Consider the following 14,911-nt stretch of genomic DNA (forward strand, 5'->3'; position numbering starts at 1 on the left):
AAATTGGGACAATGGTTCTCTTTATTATATAAAGGTTTGCACGGTGCCTGGTACATAGGAAGTGTTCAATAAAGGGTCACCTTTAAAGGAATTTTATTAAAATAAGTGAAAAATATTGATAATTTACTAAAGAGTACATATAAGAGTGGTCCTCTTAAAAAGTAACACAGAACAATGGGTTTCTGGTGAAAAAAAAAATGTTTTTCTTAATGTGGTATGGAAATTGAAGTCTACCAGACTTTCCACTTAGGAATCAAACTGGGAGAGTGAAGAATTTTTAAAGGCAAACATGCAGGTGAAGATATTTTCTAAGGAGATGAACTTGGGAGACAAAGAGCCAGGACCATAGTAAAATAATCATTATATAAGCAGGGGGAGTGGAAATACCTTACAATAAAATACTAGAATCTGAGAAGGTTCTACTTGTTTTTCAGGTTCCTATTCAGTCTTACTTTGTGAAGTTGAGAATATTTTTAAAGTAGTTGGCCCCAGGTGATTTCCCAGGATTAGAAGGCAGTGCTCCCAACTTCCAACACCATATCCCGAGGAACATGTAACTTACTTTCTCACTGGTGCTCTATAGGATTGTCTGTAATACGGGGCTGCCTTTGCAGACTATCGTTTTACTGGGGAGCAGGCGTGCTGAGAGGCAATCCATCTTACTCCCTTCCTTCCAACTTGAGACTTGACCCTCAGTCGCTGAGGTCCGATCTCTAATGTTTCAGCACCAGCTGCAACTCAATCCGTCAGTGAGCACAGCTGAGCTAAATTAATCTAATTTTTTTAGCCTTTGCACCCCAGATATCAATCTCCTGGGCAGTTAGCGCTCCCTGCGCCAGCCATGGATTCCACAGCCCCTTATCACTGCCCCCTTTGTACTTCAGCCCCCAAGCTGCAAACAGTCTTGTGGGCACCACAGAGCTACACAAACATTTGTCCCCACAGCCGACCGGCTTCCTCAGGCCAGTGTGCCTAATGAGCTGGCAGTTGCCCGTAAATCAAGTCAAGCATACACAGTTCGGGCTTTCATCAGGTGAGCCCCGTTCAGCAATGCCTTTGAAGGAGGGGCCCCTGTGGGCTGCAGAGGCTGTGGGCTGCCCAGATAAACACCCCATCTCAAAGATGTTGTTCTGTTTTGCAGACAGGCTTGTCGTTAGTGGGAGGAAGCGTGCTGGGTTGCCAAGTACCAGGAGCAGACTGATGTGACTTGGGAGCCAAGGCAAAGAAACACACACACACATACACACTCACACACCCTCCTAAAGAGCCCAGCTGGAGACATGAAGAAAACACAAGGTGTGAAAGGCTCATAACCCATCCTTTCACCCCCGGATGTGCCATCAGGCAGTCAGTGGGGATGTGGCACGTGTGACTTGGATGAGACCTATCGTGAGGAACTCCAACAGTGCTTTCGACAGACTGCTGGCAGCTTGGGGACCCTCCTCCTCCAGTGCCTTCCCATCCTTTCTCACTGAAGCCTTCCCAGGCTCCTCTGCGTGTTTAGTGCCTTCTAAGATGTTCCACTAACTAGCTTCCAATCATAAAACAAGATGAAATTAGTATATGATGATTTCTTATGCTTTTAGGGCAAACCATTTTTTTTACATTGTTTTATAATCTCTCTCCACTTAGTATTTAGCAAGTGCTCAGTAAATTTTGTATGGATTTTTCAAAATTCTTTTATAATGGCTACATTTATTCATTAATAATGATAATATTCAGTAAATATGAACTAAGTACCCAAAATGCATCAGACTCATCCCAGAGGCCAGGGATATAGTGATGGACAAGAAAAACACCTGTATTCTATGTGGGTGGGGAGAACAATCAGGGAGAGAGCAAATAAAAACAGCACAAGTAGTGTCAGTGCTATAAATAAAATTTAAGTGGGAGAGGGGATAAAGACTGGTGGTGGGGTTGATGGCAGGGGGGTGTTTTCAATAAGGCATCAGGCAAGGGCTCTCTGAAGAGATCATGTTTAAGCTGAAGTTTATTTGAGGTGAGGAAGCAAGAGACCTGAAAAGCACCCCAGTAGAAGAGAATGCAAATGTCCCAAGGTGGGACGGGAAGGTCACTCTAGGGGAAGAAGAATAGGGAGGCTGAGTCACAGATAGCGGAGTTCATTGTAGGACATGGGGTCAGAGAAGCAAGATGAGTGCTGCCAACATGAGTGCTAAGGGGTAGGGGTGGGCATGGTATGCACCCCCTCCAAAAAGGACATAATATCTCTTATCTCTATTAACCCTCAGATAACCCCACAGAGACAGCATTAGTATCCTCTCTGTAGTTACACAAACTAGGGTTCAAAGTAGCCAGGTGACCTGCTGGAGTTCACACAGATGGTAAGTGACAGAACCAGGATTTGAAGCCAGGGCTCAGTTCTAAACTCCTACTTTATCCACCATAGCTTCTGCCCACCCCAGCCTTAAAGAGATGACAATTTTGTTCAGGTGACAAAATTTAATCTTATGAACAATGTGAAAACAGAAAATATAATTTATGCTAATCTGAATCGTACAGGGATGACAGTGGCTACTTTACCTTTTGCTGTTGTTGTTCCTTTAAGCAACTGGTAGCAGAGGCTCCTAAGCTCCGACAGCCTCATGTTAGATATGAAGACTGAGCGGAGTATCAGGATCGCTCCACAGACTGAGCAGAGTGCATGTAATACTAGGAGAATTAAAGTCAGTCTTGTTGACGTAAATCAGGGTTTTCCAAACTTTAGTCATTTGAAAAGCAGCTGGGTATTTTTTTGGCCATATTCTTGTATTATTATTTATTTAATATCTTCCTTAAAATCGATTGGACTTTTTACTTAAATAAATCGGTTTACAAAGGGAATGTGGTATTTCTATTAGAAACAGAAAGCCAGAATAGTTTGTAGAAAAAGAAAGTATGTATCAATACAATTAAATAAATGGTATCTCCATTTTGTCTAAAATTATCCAGAGTCCCCTCAGCAGTGTGGGGCAAAGTCGTGGGCAACGCTGATCTGAATTATCTCTTTCGAGAACAACAAAAAAAGGTGACAGCTAAGTATCTCTGTATAGAATGGCTAATGGTTTGTCCATGTACTTTATTTCATTTTTAACAACTATACTTCCAGAGTTTAGCAAAATTTACTTTGCTGCCTTTTTCATTTATGCAAATATTAGCTTTATATCTCACAATAATGGTAGTCAAGTGCCACAGTATGAAACACTGTGATCCAGTGTGGTATGCTTTCTTCCCTCTCAGCTGGTTTTAGCGCAATTGCTCAAGACACAGTGGAACTCAGTAATTAATAAAAGTTTACTACTAAAATCTTCTCCATCCAACTTCCTCCTTTTATATTCCTTTTCCAAGACCCCACCTATGGTTCCCTTAGTTTTCCTATTTTTAAGTGACAGAGCTATCTGTGGATGTGGAGAGGTGAAGGAAGGTATGGGTCAAAAGGAGGAGACAATTACATAGTTTTATTCTATAACTATTCTGATCTATGTCCTTTCCTTTTCATTTCCATTTTTCCTACCTTAATTCAAGTCCTAATGACTTCTCAAATTATTTCAAAAGACCTTAAAATGAATCTCTGGCTGTTGTATTTTCTCCCCCTGTCTACCCTGTGTTTGCCAACATGTACTAACACCACCAAAATATCACTCTCTTTTTATTTTTTTAGGGGGGGAGGGGCAGAGGAAGAAGGAAAGAGAATCTTAAGTAGGCTCCATGCCCACCACAGAGCCCGACACAGGGCTCGATCCCAAAACCCTGAGATCATGACCTGAGCCAAAATCAAGAGTCAGAAGCTTAACCAACTGAGCCACTCAGGCACCCCTCACTCACTTATTTTTAAAACATACATTAATTTCCCGCTGCCTCCTGAGGGAAAAACTGTCTTCTCTCTTAGACATTCAAAGTCTTCCATAATGTTTTCCAATCTACTTTTATCTCACATGTCTATACTCTGTCCTCATGTATACTGGATGCCCTGAATCAAATAATACCTGTAACAATAATTAACAATAATCATCTCCAATCTTGATCTTGTGCTCATGAATCCCTTCTTTATATAAATCCCTTCTTATCATCTTTAACTCTCAAATTCCCACACGTCTTAAGGCTGATTCCAACTACTGCCTCTTCCATAATACATCCACATGGATTCAGATGGATACAGGGATATAATGCCTGCATTCTTGGTTTTGTATCAAGTTTCACACTACGTGTTACAGAGCAGATTTTTTAAATGAGTGAAAGGAGGTCAGTCTGTACACACATTAGTTCTACTGTCATGACTGCTATTACATAGGGGGCTGGTATGTATTAATTCTTCTCCAAATCCCTCATTGGTAACAAGATTTGGAATGGCTGTGTTCTGTTTTGTTTTTACTAGAAGTCAATGATTGAGAGAGTAAAATTTCACCGTTTGAGGAGCTGGAGAAAGTCACTGACCTCATTACTAACTCTCCTGAGAAAAGAGAAGAAATGGATTTCACTGGCCTCTGTTCTGCTGCTCCATTAATCACCTTTGCTGTCAAATATGATTTCCTTTTGTCAAATTTACAGGGACTCTCATTAGAGACTTTCTAATGACAACTCCTCCCTTGTATATAGTTCTTATAACCATGAAACCCTCACTAATAGTGAGTAAATATGGCACTACCTTGAGATTGTCATCTGTATGAAGAGACTCATGTGAGTGAGTCAAGGGGAAGAACTGTCTGTTTCTCTGAAGTATGCCCCAGCCTGCATGCATGTGACAGTCAGCCAACTTTTCCCTGTGCCCCCAGCCGTAAGAAAAGATTGGCAAGTATGGAAGCTGATGTGAGGAGAACCTGGGGCTCATATGCTCCTTGAATCACAGTATCAGAGGCTGAATAGGTTTGATTTCTCTTAATAATGTCCTAGGACTAAAACAGGGGGTTCGAGAAATATGAATGTCATTGTGTATTTAAAAAGAAAGTATGCTAAAACACAGTTCTAATAGGAAATATGCTTAAGGCTTATATTTAACAACTTAATTCTCTTTTTTAAAGATTTTATTTATTTGAGAGAGAGAGAGAGACAGAGAGAGCACGAGCAGGGGGAGGGGTAGAAGGAAAGGGAGAAGCAGACTCCCTGCTGAACAGAGACCCAATGTAGGGCCCTATCCCAGGACCCTGAGATCATGACCTGAGACGAAATCAGAAGCTTAACCGACTGAGTCACCCAGGAGCCCCTAACAACTTAATTCTTAAAAACAAACAATGAATTCTGCTACTCCTAACATGCATACATGCATGGGTGCAGAATTATTGCTGGAATCATTGGTAAGAAAGATTTGCTAAATGTAACAAGTGTGGTACTTCATACAGCTATAACATTATGTATCACTGTACCCATTAGATAAAAGGCACATTTAGAATTTTAGAGAGAAAACACATGGAAGCACACTTAGGAAAATATTCCCCCATTACAAAAATTGGCCACTTCATTGGCTGGAATGTCATGGAAATCAATGTAGCCCTTGGACAGAAGCTGAGGTGTAAAGAGGCTTCTGTGACCTGTCATTGTGCCCTCCCAGCTTTGTCCTCCCTCCTAGCAGAACTTCCCTTCCACTCCAGTCATGGATGGATGTTTGTCCCCTGAAAAGTGGCCTTTCTCTGCCTGTGCTTGGGGACAGTCACTGGCTGCCTTCAGACAGACTCCCCTTCTGCCTTCTATCCCCAAGGCATGCGGCACCTCCAGCAGGAACCAGCTAGTTCTTGCTCAGACCCTCTGGGCGCCTGTCAAAGACCATTTGTGACAACTTGAGAAAAATAACAAAGCAGCTCTCCCCTCAAACCCTCTGAGGAATGTGAAAACCAGAGTGGGGACACACAGGCTCTTTGTAACCTCAGATACACGGTGTCAGCTGCCTTCTCTGGCTGGCAGGGCCAAGTGACAGAATACAATGAAATGCTCAATGGGGCTGCATCGGGCTAGTCAGGACAGAGGATACATTTTATTAAAGAAAGTAACAGTGTGCCTCCTGCCAAACTGAGGTAATTTCCTTCCCTTTTCTATACTTCCCAGCATTCCAGATTTATACATTTTTACACTGTTTGCCAGAGCTCACCTGAAGAAAGAAATTCTCAAATAAAAAACTTAAAGAAATATTTTTGTTCAGGGCCCAGACCCATTAAGAATAACTACCACAGGCTTAAAAAAAATCCCAACCTAATTTTACAACTAATTACTTAAACAAACCAAATAAACAGACCAGGTTTGTCTCACTGAAAAGACGACTCTAAGCATATAACCTGCCCCGGAGTTCAATAGATTCAAATGAATCCCCCATCTTCTCATTGGACTTACATTTAGTCAATTCGTTTGTCTCTGAAACCAAGATGCTTGTGTACATTTGAATACATATGTTTAGTCATCAAACAAAAAAAAACGTGGTCACTTTCCAATGACTAGAACTGCTAAGGATATGTATAGATAAAATCAGCTCTTTCTTGTTAATGACATATGAGCCAATAAGAACTTTAACTTGATTCTGGATGTTCTCCTAAAAATTGGTAAGGGAACACACTCCTCTCAGGTAAAAAGTCTGTGTGAGAGCAACAAAGAATCAGGAATGCTGTTCTGGTACATCTTCCCAAAGACTATACATACACATAAAACTTGTAATTTGTAGACTACATGTTAATAATAGAATTAATATATGTTAATAATACAACCTACATATTAATAATATATTATGTTATATATACTACATATTAATGCTATACAGTTTGTTATATAATGCTTTTCTGTTACACATACCTGCTTTATTTTTTTACCAAATATTAGATTATGGACATTTCTTCATGTGTCTAATTTTTTTTTTTAAAGATTTTATTTATTTATTTGACAGAGATAGAGACAGCCAGCGAGAGAGGGAACACAAGCAGGGGGAGTGGGAGAGGAAGAAGCAGGCTCACAGCGGAGGAGCCTGATGTGGGGCTCGATCCCATAACGCCAGGATCACGCCATGAGCTGAAGGCGGACGCTCAACCGCTGTGCCACCCAGGCGCCCCCATGTGTCTAATTTTTAAAGAACTGTGTACATGACTAAATCACATTTCCTTTTATATAATTAACATTATTTATTTATCCATTTCCTATTGCTGAATATTCAGGCCACTTTTTTTTCCTATTATAAACAATGCAGAAGAGGACTTGTTTTGGACTAATCTTTGTCACCATATCTAATTAGTTCCTCAGCATAGATTTGTGTAAGTGGATCTATTGCATCAAAAATTATAATCATTTTACAGCTCTTTTTTGTAGAGGAGGAGAGTGGGGAGGGATGGAGGGAGAGGGAGATCTAATCTTAAGGAGGCTACATGCCCAGCACGGAGTCCATCGTGGGCCTCAATCTCACAATCCTGAGATCATGACCTGAGCCCAAATCAAGAGTCCATTGCTTAACCAACTGAGCCACCCAGATGCCCCTCATTTTATAGCTCTTAATAAAAGCTGCATACTTGCTTTCCAGAAAAAGTTTACCAATCCACACTTCCAACAGCTCTTATCTTCCATATCCTTGCAAGAACAGAGTATTATCCTGTTTTTTAAGTGCTTGCTACCATTTTTTTGTTTATTTTTAAAAAGATCTTATTTATTTAGATAGAGAGAGAGAGAGCACAATCAGGGGGAGTGGCAGGCAGAGGGAGAGGTAGAAGCAGGCTCCCCGCTGAGCAGGGAGCCTAATTTGGGTCTCGATCCGAGGACCCTGGGATCAAGACCTGAGCTGAAGGCAGACGCTTAACGGACTGAGCCACCCAGGCGCCCCAAAGTTCTTGCTACTGTTACAGGAAGGAAGTGATACTTAGCTTTATTCAGCAATTATTATTATTATTTAAAAGAACTGTTTCTTAGTGTTTTGCATGTCCTCTTCTTGTGATTTGTTCATGTTTTTTTGTGACATTTTCTACTGGGATCTACATGTCTTATTGATTTGAACTGTCTCTTCTGTCGACAGGCAGAATGCTGTTTTAATACCTAAGTATGTTTTCACAAGGAAACAATTCTCCATTTTTCCATGATGATAAAATGTTGCCTGTACTGCATTGGTTTTCCCATGACATTTTGTGAGAAAACATCTCACAAATGATTGAGGTCCCAAAGGGCAATACTATGATGTAGACTGTCGTTGATAATTTGAAAAATACAATAATAAAATGACAAGTAGTTTAGGCATCTTGAATTTATCCTGAAATAGCGTAAACAAATACTTCCTCCAAAGGAATTAATCCCAAAGAATATTTTCCAATATTTAGGCATTTCTTTTTTTTAACTAATTTTAGGACATTCAGAAATGGTTATTTAATGGGAAAAAATTTTCCTAACTGTTCTATGTATTTCCTCTAAAATTACAAATGAGCCTTTCACCATCTGGGTATGGTAATAAGGAACATCACCCCCATATTAGTACTGTTTTTGGTATATGAAGCAAACTTTAATATCAATGACACTTATTACTGTAATTCTGCACCCTGTGTACTTTTCAAGTCTTAAGCTTCCATATATATTCAAGTGTGAGGCCCTGGCAGTGGGACAAGCTGGCTCCATTAGCTGGGTTACTCATTACTCCCTAGCTCTTCACATATTTATAAGTCTGTCTTTTGTAATGAGGTCACAGGAAATCCCTCTTCTGTAAGCATGGAGATGGCAGCATAATATATGAAATCTCCTCCTAGCTAATAGTCTTCATTTCACAGGGATAAGCAAGGAATTAAACACTGGTTAGTTTAGAACAAAGGGAAGACCTAAGACAGCATCTGGAATGGAAAGAGACTGGCAGGATTGGGACCTTCCCAACGAAAGATTCCATTGTGGGGTCACAGGGCATGGGGTGTGATTCCCAGGACAGGGAATCATAACTGTGGACTTGCCAACAGAGGGGCTTCTGTCTGGGGGTGGTTTAGGAAAGGCCCAGGAGGAGAAATTCCCTGAGGCACAGTTTCTACTGTAGCTGAGCTGGTTAGTAAATATGACAATTGGTCACAATGCTGACTTTGAGACTAAAATACCGAAGTGCTTTTTCAATCATTATATATTTTATTACTATGCTTTATATTATGACATGTGGAGTCAAGACTATATTTTTATTTCTAATTCTTTAAACATACATGGATTCTTGACCACAATATTCGGTTGTCTAGAACTCCTTACCAACCACGAGGGATAACAGATTTTACTGTATAGCTTCTGTCTCTTGCTCAGATTTTAATCAATTTAAGAGCAAAGGACTGATTTTTCTGCTTCCTTTGGTCTCTCAGCAGGCTGCATTTGAAAATGGATTCTGATGGCTTGGAAAAGTTAATCCATCTCTGAAAGGTACTGGAGACCAGCGCACTAAGCAGGAGCTGGCCCAGTGTGTCGAATCCTGTGGTGACTTGGTGCACCTTGAACTAAGCATACTTTTGGCACTAGTCTTAGTAACAGCACTTATCAATCAAGTCTTTGTGTAGCTGAGGCAATGATTTGACATGTTAAATGAATAATTATGGATTGGCTGACCTAGAGTGCATTTAAAGAGCCGAACTTCAACTTACTAATAGCCCTAGGATCAAGCTTCATACTGCACAGAGACACTTGTCTGCAGACAATAAATGATGCCATTATTCTTGGTTTGGTATGATACTTATGATTGATCTTAACCCTTTGGTGAGAATGTGTTTTATATCCTCTCATTTGTTTTCAGCCTATTTTAGGTATGTTAAGTTGCAAGACTTCACAGTCATAGTCTAACATCTTGGTTAATTATATGTTTTCTTTAAAACAAATCTGGGTGTAATTTTTTAGGGTTCATTTATCAAACTCTGTGATCCTTTAAAACAATATCCTGTGTGCCTAAAGGAAGTTCTACATTAAAAATACCAACTTTTAAAAAGCAATAACAATCTTTCAAGAAATACTTTGTTTTTAAAGGTTTATTAAAATGTGTTTGTCTTAACTTTTAAGAGGAAAGGTGACTTTTGATAGCAGATTTGCACCTAAAACATTGGTTTATATCTTAGTAAGTAAGGTCTGGATTGGGAAAAGAGTACTTTCTGGAGTATCCTTAGCATTCTCACACCTTTTAAACCACCTCCTAAGGAGTATGTTCATGAATTTGCTCATAGTATTTCCTTCATTACTCATGAAAATATTTTCATGGAAATTTCACCATATGATATTACACTTGCCTCAAAATCTTATTTTTGCCTTGCAACATTTCTCTTTCAGACATGAATATTTCTGGGGGAATTTTGGTATATAGAGAAAATGTAGTGTTTTATTTAATAATTACTATGAACACTTCAGGAGGCAAAAGAAGTACTTTAAGGTCAATCTCGAAAGTAGACAAAAAACCCTACTCACTTTATTATAACTGGAAAATTATACACATGATGGTATTTATAATCTGGGTCCCATTCCAAGTCAAATTAAAATGGGTCATTTTGTTCATTTGGCTTACATTTAATTCCAGAGAAAAATTCTGGCATTTTGTTAAACAAATATTTGTGTTGTTATAATATATGTCTACGTGCTGTTAAAAATGACTAGAAGTCAAGAATTCTGTCAAAATTTGTCACTTTCTTTTTAAACTTCATACTGGACAGTTAGGGTGATAAAAGTCTACTATTGAATCAAAGATATTATTTTAATTTTTAAAATATATATTAGACTGAAATTAACCCATACAATAATTAAAATTTTAGAAATATATACATATATTTTTAAAAGTTGAGATATAATTGACATCTAACATATTATTTTCTGGTATATGATGGGATGATTCAATATTTTATACATTGTAAAATTATTACCACAATAAGTCCCTTACCATACATAGTTAAAATACATAAATTTTATATAAATATACTCTATAAACATCTTAAAATAAATTCTCTAAGATTGTAAAGGTTTCCTTATACTTAGAGATTAGAAAAAAAATCTTCTTTTATTACTTGTTAAACTTTACAACTTAAACCTTAAACTGTATCAGTTCATTACCTACTTGATCATTACCTACTTGATCAGCTCATTACTTTCCTGTGTTTTTTCAGAAGGATATCTAGCTCAGGAGAAAGGAAATTGATACCAATCACTTCAGTGTAGTATTATCTAACTTAGGTAGACTCCAAAGTAGTTTAAGAGAAAGTAGAAGGGGCAACAGTAAATATAATAAAATTCTGATTATAGATTACAGTGAAACAAATGTAATTTGAGAATTAAATTATACTGTAGTAGCCTTTGAACATCCTGCACTAAGAGAAGTCCAGTGACATGGAAATCAATCAGCATAAGAGTATAGGAAAGGGATGATAGCCTTAGATATTGAGAGAAACAAAGAATATACTGTTGTGGGGTTCTTAGATGAGAGACTGAAAAGAATTACTTACAGAATTAGACAGTGATAAATAAAAGATGTATACTATAAACTCTAAGGATTGACTAAAATAAGCCAGAGTTATGGGTAATAAGTCAACAATGGGAAAAACAGAACAAAAAAATACCTATGCAGTTAATCTAAAAGAACACAGAAAACAGCAAGATGATAGATTAAATTAAACTTTAATCAATAGTCACATTAAATGGAAATGTTTAAGAACCCCAATTAAAAGGCAGAGATTGTCAGATTGGATGCTCAAAAAAGACATAATTATATGTTGCCCATAAGAAACTCATTTTTAAAAAAAGATTTTATTTATTTGACAGAGAGAGACACAGCGAGAGAGGGAACACAAGCAGGGGGAGTGCAAGAGGGAGAAGCAGGCTTCCCACTGAACAGGGAGCCCAATGTGGGGCTCGACCCCAGGACCCTGGGAACATGACCTGAGCTGAAGGCAGACGCTTAACGACTGAGCCACCCAGGCGCCCCAAGAAACTCATTTTAAATATAAAGACACATAGGTTTAAAGTAAATGGATAGAGAAACATCTGCAACTCCTATATATTGCTGGTTGGAATGAAAACTGTTTGAGACACTTCAAAAACAATGCAGCAATTTCTTAAAAAGTTAAACATATAACTACCACATGACCCATTAAACACACTCCTGGTACTTATAAAAGAGATACAAAAACTCACGTCCACAAAAACAATAGTATGTGAATGTTTGTAGCCAGTGTAGGAAATTATACAAAATTGTTCCAAACTGAAAACAAACTAAAGGTCCTTCAGTGGATGAATGGATATGAATGGTGCTATATCCATCTGACAGAATGCTACTCAGCAATAAAAAGGAACATAAGATTGGGAAATGCAAATTAAATCTATAATGAGGTTATTACTATGTGCCTATTAAAATTACTAAAATTATACCTAATCATATCAAATTTTAATAAGAATGTATAGCAAGTACAACTTTCCTACAATAGTAGTTGGACCATAAAATAATACAACCATGTTGGCAAACAGTTTGGCAGTTTCTTAAAAGATAAGCAAACACTGCCATATGCCCTGGCCATTTTACTTCTAGGAAACTATCCAAGAGCAATGGTCCACAAAAAATCTTCTGTATAATTGTGATGGCTTCATGGGTACACACGAACATCAAAACATATCAAATAGTACTTGTTAAATGCTATACTTGTTAAATACGTGTAATATATTGTATAACAAGTATGCGTTAAGTAATACTTCAGAATTAAATAAACCATAAAAACTTGAAAGGTATCTTGCGAGATGCAGCTAAGGCAGTGCTTAGAAGGTAATTTACACTCTTCAATATAAACGTAGTTAAAAAATGCTGAATATCAGTGATCTAAACATTCATCTCAAGAGCTTAAAGAATAACAAATTAAAAACAAAGTAGATGCAGAAAAGAAATAAAGATGAGAACAGAAATTAATGAAATATAAAAATACAACAGAGGCTGTCAACAAAGTCAAAATGCTTATCTTATGAAAGCTTTATAAAATTGATAAACCCACAGTGATACTGATTTTTAAAAAAGGAAAATGAAAAGGACCACATTAATTACCAAAATCAGGAATGAAAAAGGAGACGTTACATTAATCTAGTAGTACGCTATAGCAGGCTTGTACTGGTTCACTAGAGCTGATTTTTAAATTTTCAATCCAATTTTTAAACACAGCTATTACTAAGTTAAATTATATACATCTTCAACTATGTTAAATTAAAAATAAAGGTAACGAATACTTAAAACTCATACTTTCTACATTTTACAGTATCTATGCTCCTAGATATCTATATCCTTTGTATCTGACCCATGGAAACACTATATAATGGAGTGCTACCACACATCTCTTACCCACAAGCATTCAGAACTATTATCCAATTCAGCAATAAAGTTGTTCACATTATGAAGAACGAGTGAAGTTCTTACATACAAAATGCTGAAGCTGAAAAAGGATTCAGTTAATGAATATAGTTTGTATAAAGTTGAGAAATTCTTTAACAGTAGATAATGTTAGAGTTAATAACAATAAATAATTCTGGAATAGATAGAGTACATTAAAGTGCAACTCCATTTGCCAAAACAAGATTGATGTGCAGTCATAGACTTGATATGGATAAAACAGTTTGGCAAAAAATCAAACAAAACATTCAGCAAGATCAAATTTAAATCTGATTTACAATAAAGAATATTACATAACTTCTGGGAAGATGGTGGACTAAGAGGATCCTAAACTCACCTCACTTACAAATGCACACAGGAAGCAGCCATGTTAGTGCAACTAACTCAGAAAATGACCTAAAGAATGGCAGAACAGACTTTACATAGTTAATCAAAGAGATAAGGCCACATTAAAAAAGGCAGGAGGGGCAGAAACACAGTTGGGAACCAAACTCGCAACAAGACTAAACACAAATGGTAGGGACACCACAAACACGGAGAATGGAGAGGAGCAGACCCCACACCAGGCACCCCAGGCATGGGGGACCTGCACTCAGAAGACTAGTTCCCATAAAATTTGGCTTTGAAAGCCAATAGAGCTTAACAACATGAGTTTTCACAATCAGCAGGGCGTAACTCTTTGAAAATCAGTGGTCTTAGCTCTGGGAGAGCCAGAGGATGAGCCAGCATAACAAACCACCCCACAGAGATGGAGTATAGAAGCAGAGATTTGAAAAGTGTCTGGGATATGTATAAAGGAGATTTATTTACTCATCTCAGAATGTGTGCTGGAGAAACAAGGATCTTTGGGAGAATTCTCCAAGATCAAAAGTGCTGGCAGGTGCCATTTTTCTCCTCCCTCCTCCCCCAGCCTACAGCATGAACACTCTCCACATACCTTGCTAACACCACAGTGCCTAGTGTGATTGCAACCCTAGCAGATGGACTGAGGACAGGCATTTGGTCTGGCAGCTGGCCTGGCCCACCAATAAAAACCTCTCGGGAGCAGCACAGGGAGAGAGAGACCTGCAGTTTGGTGTGAGTGCTGCCCTGGCAGATGGACTGGGAAAAGGCACTGGGTGTGACTGCCAGCGTCACCCGCCAATGAAGGCCTCTCAGAGGGCACTACAGGGAGAGAAATGTGGGGTGACTGCAGTCCCAGCAGAGGGACAGGGCAGTCATCTAGTCTGACTGCTGAAACCACCCAACTACAAGCCCACAGTGGTCCCAAACCGGCCCCTTAACAGCATAGGGATAAACCTTGCCCACAGAAGGCAAAGTGAGACACCGTAGCCAAGTGGACTAAAGGCAAACACAGCTCAGCCACAACAGTAGAGTGCACATAACCCACATATGCGATACCCCCAAAGCACCTGATTCTGGTAAACAGGGGGCATGGTGTTACAGGGGACCAGAGGAACTCTTCTTCACAAGGCCACCACTTTCAATATCAGGAGACATAGCTGATACATAGAAACAAAAACAAAATGAGAAGACAGAGTAATATGTCCCAAATAAAAGAACAGGATGAAACCACAGCAAAAGAGCAAAATGAAATGGAGATAAAAAATG

This window comes from Ursus maritimus, unplaced genomic scaffold (genome assembly GCF_017311325.1).
Source record: "Ursus maritimus isolate PB19 unplaced genomic scaffold, ASM1731132v1 scaffold_35, whole genome shotgun sequence".
Taxonomy (NCBI): domain Eukaryota; kingdom Metazoa; phylum Chordata; class Mammalia; order Carnivora; family Ursidae; genus Ursus; species Ursus maritimus.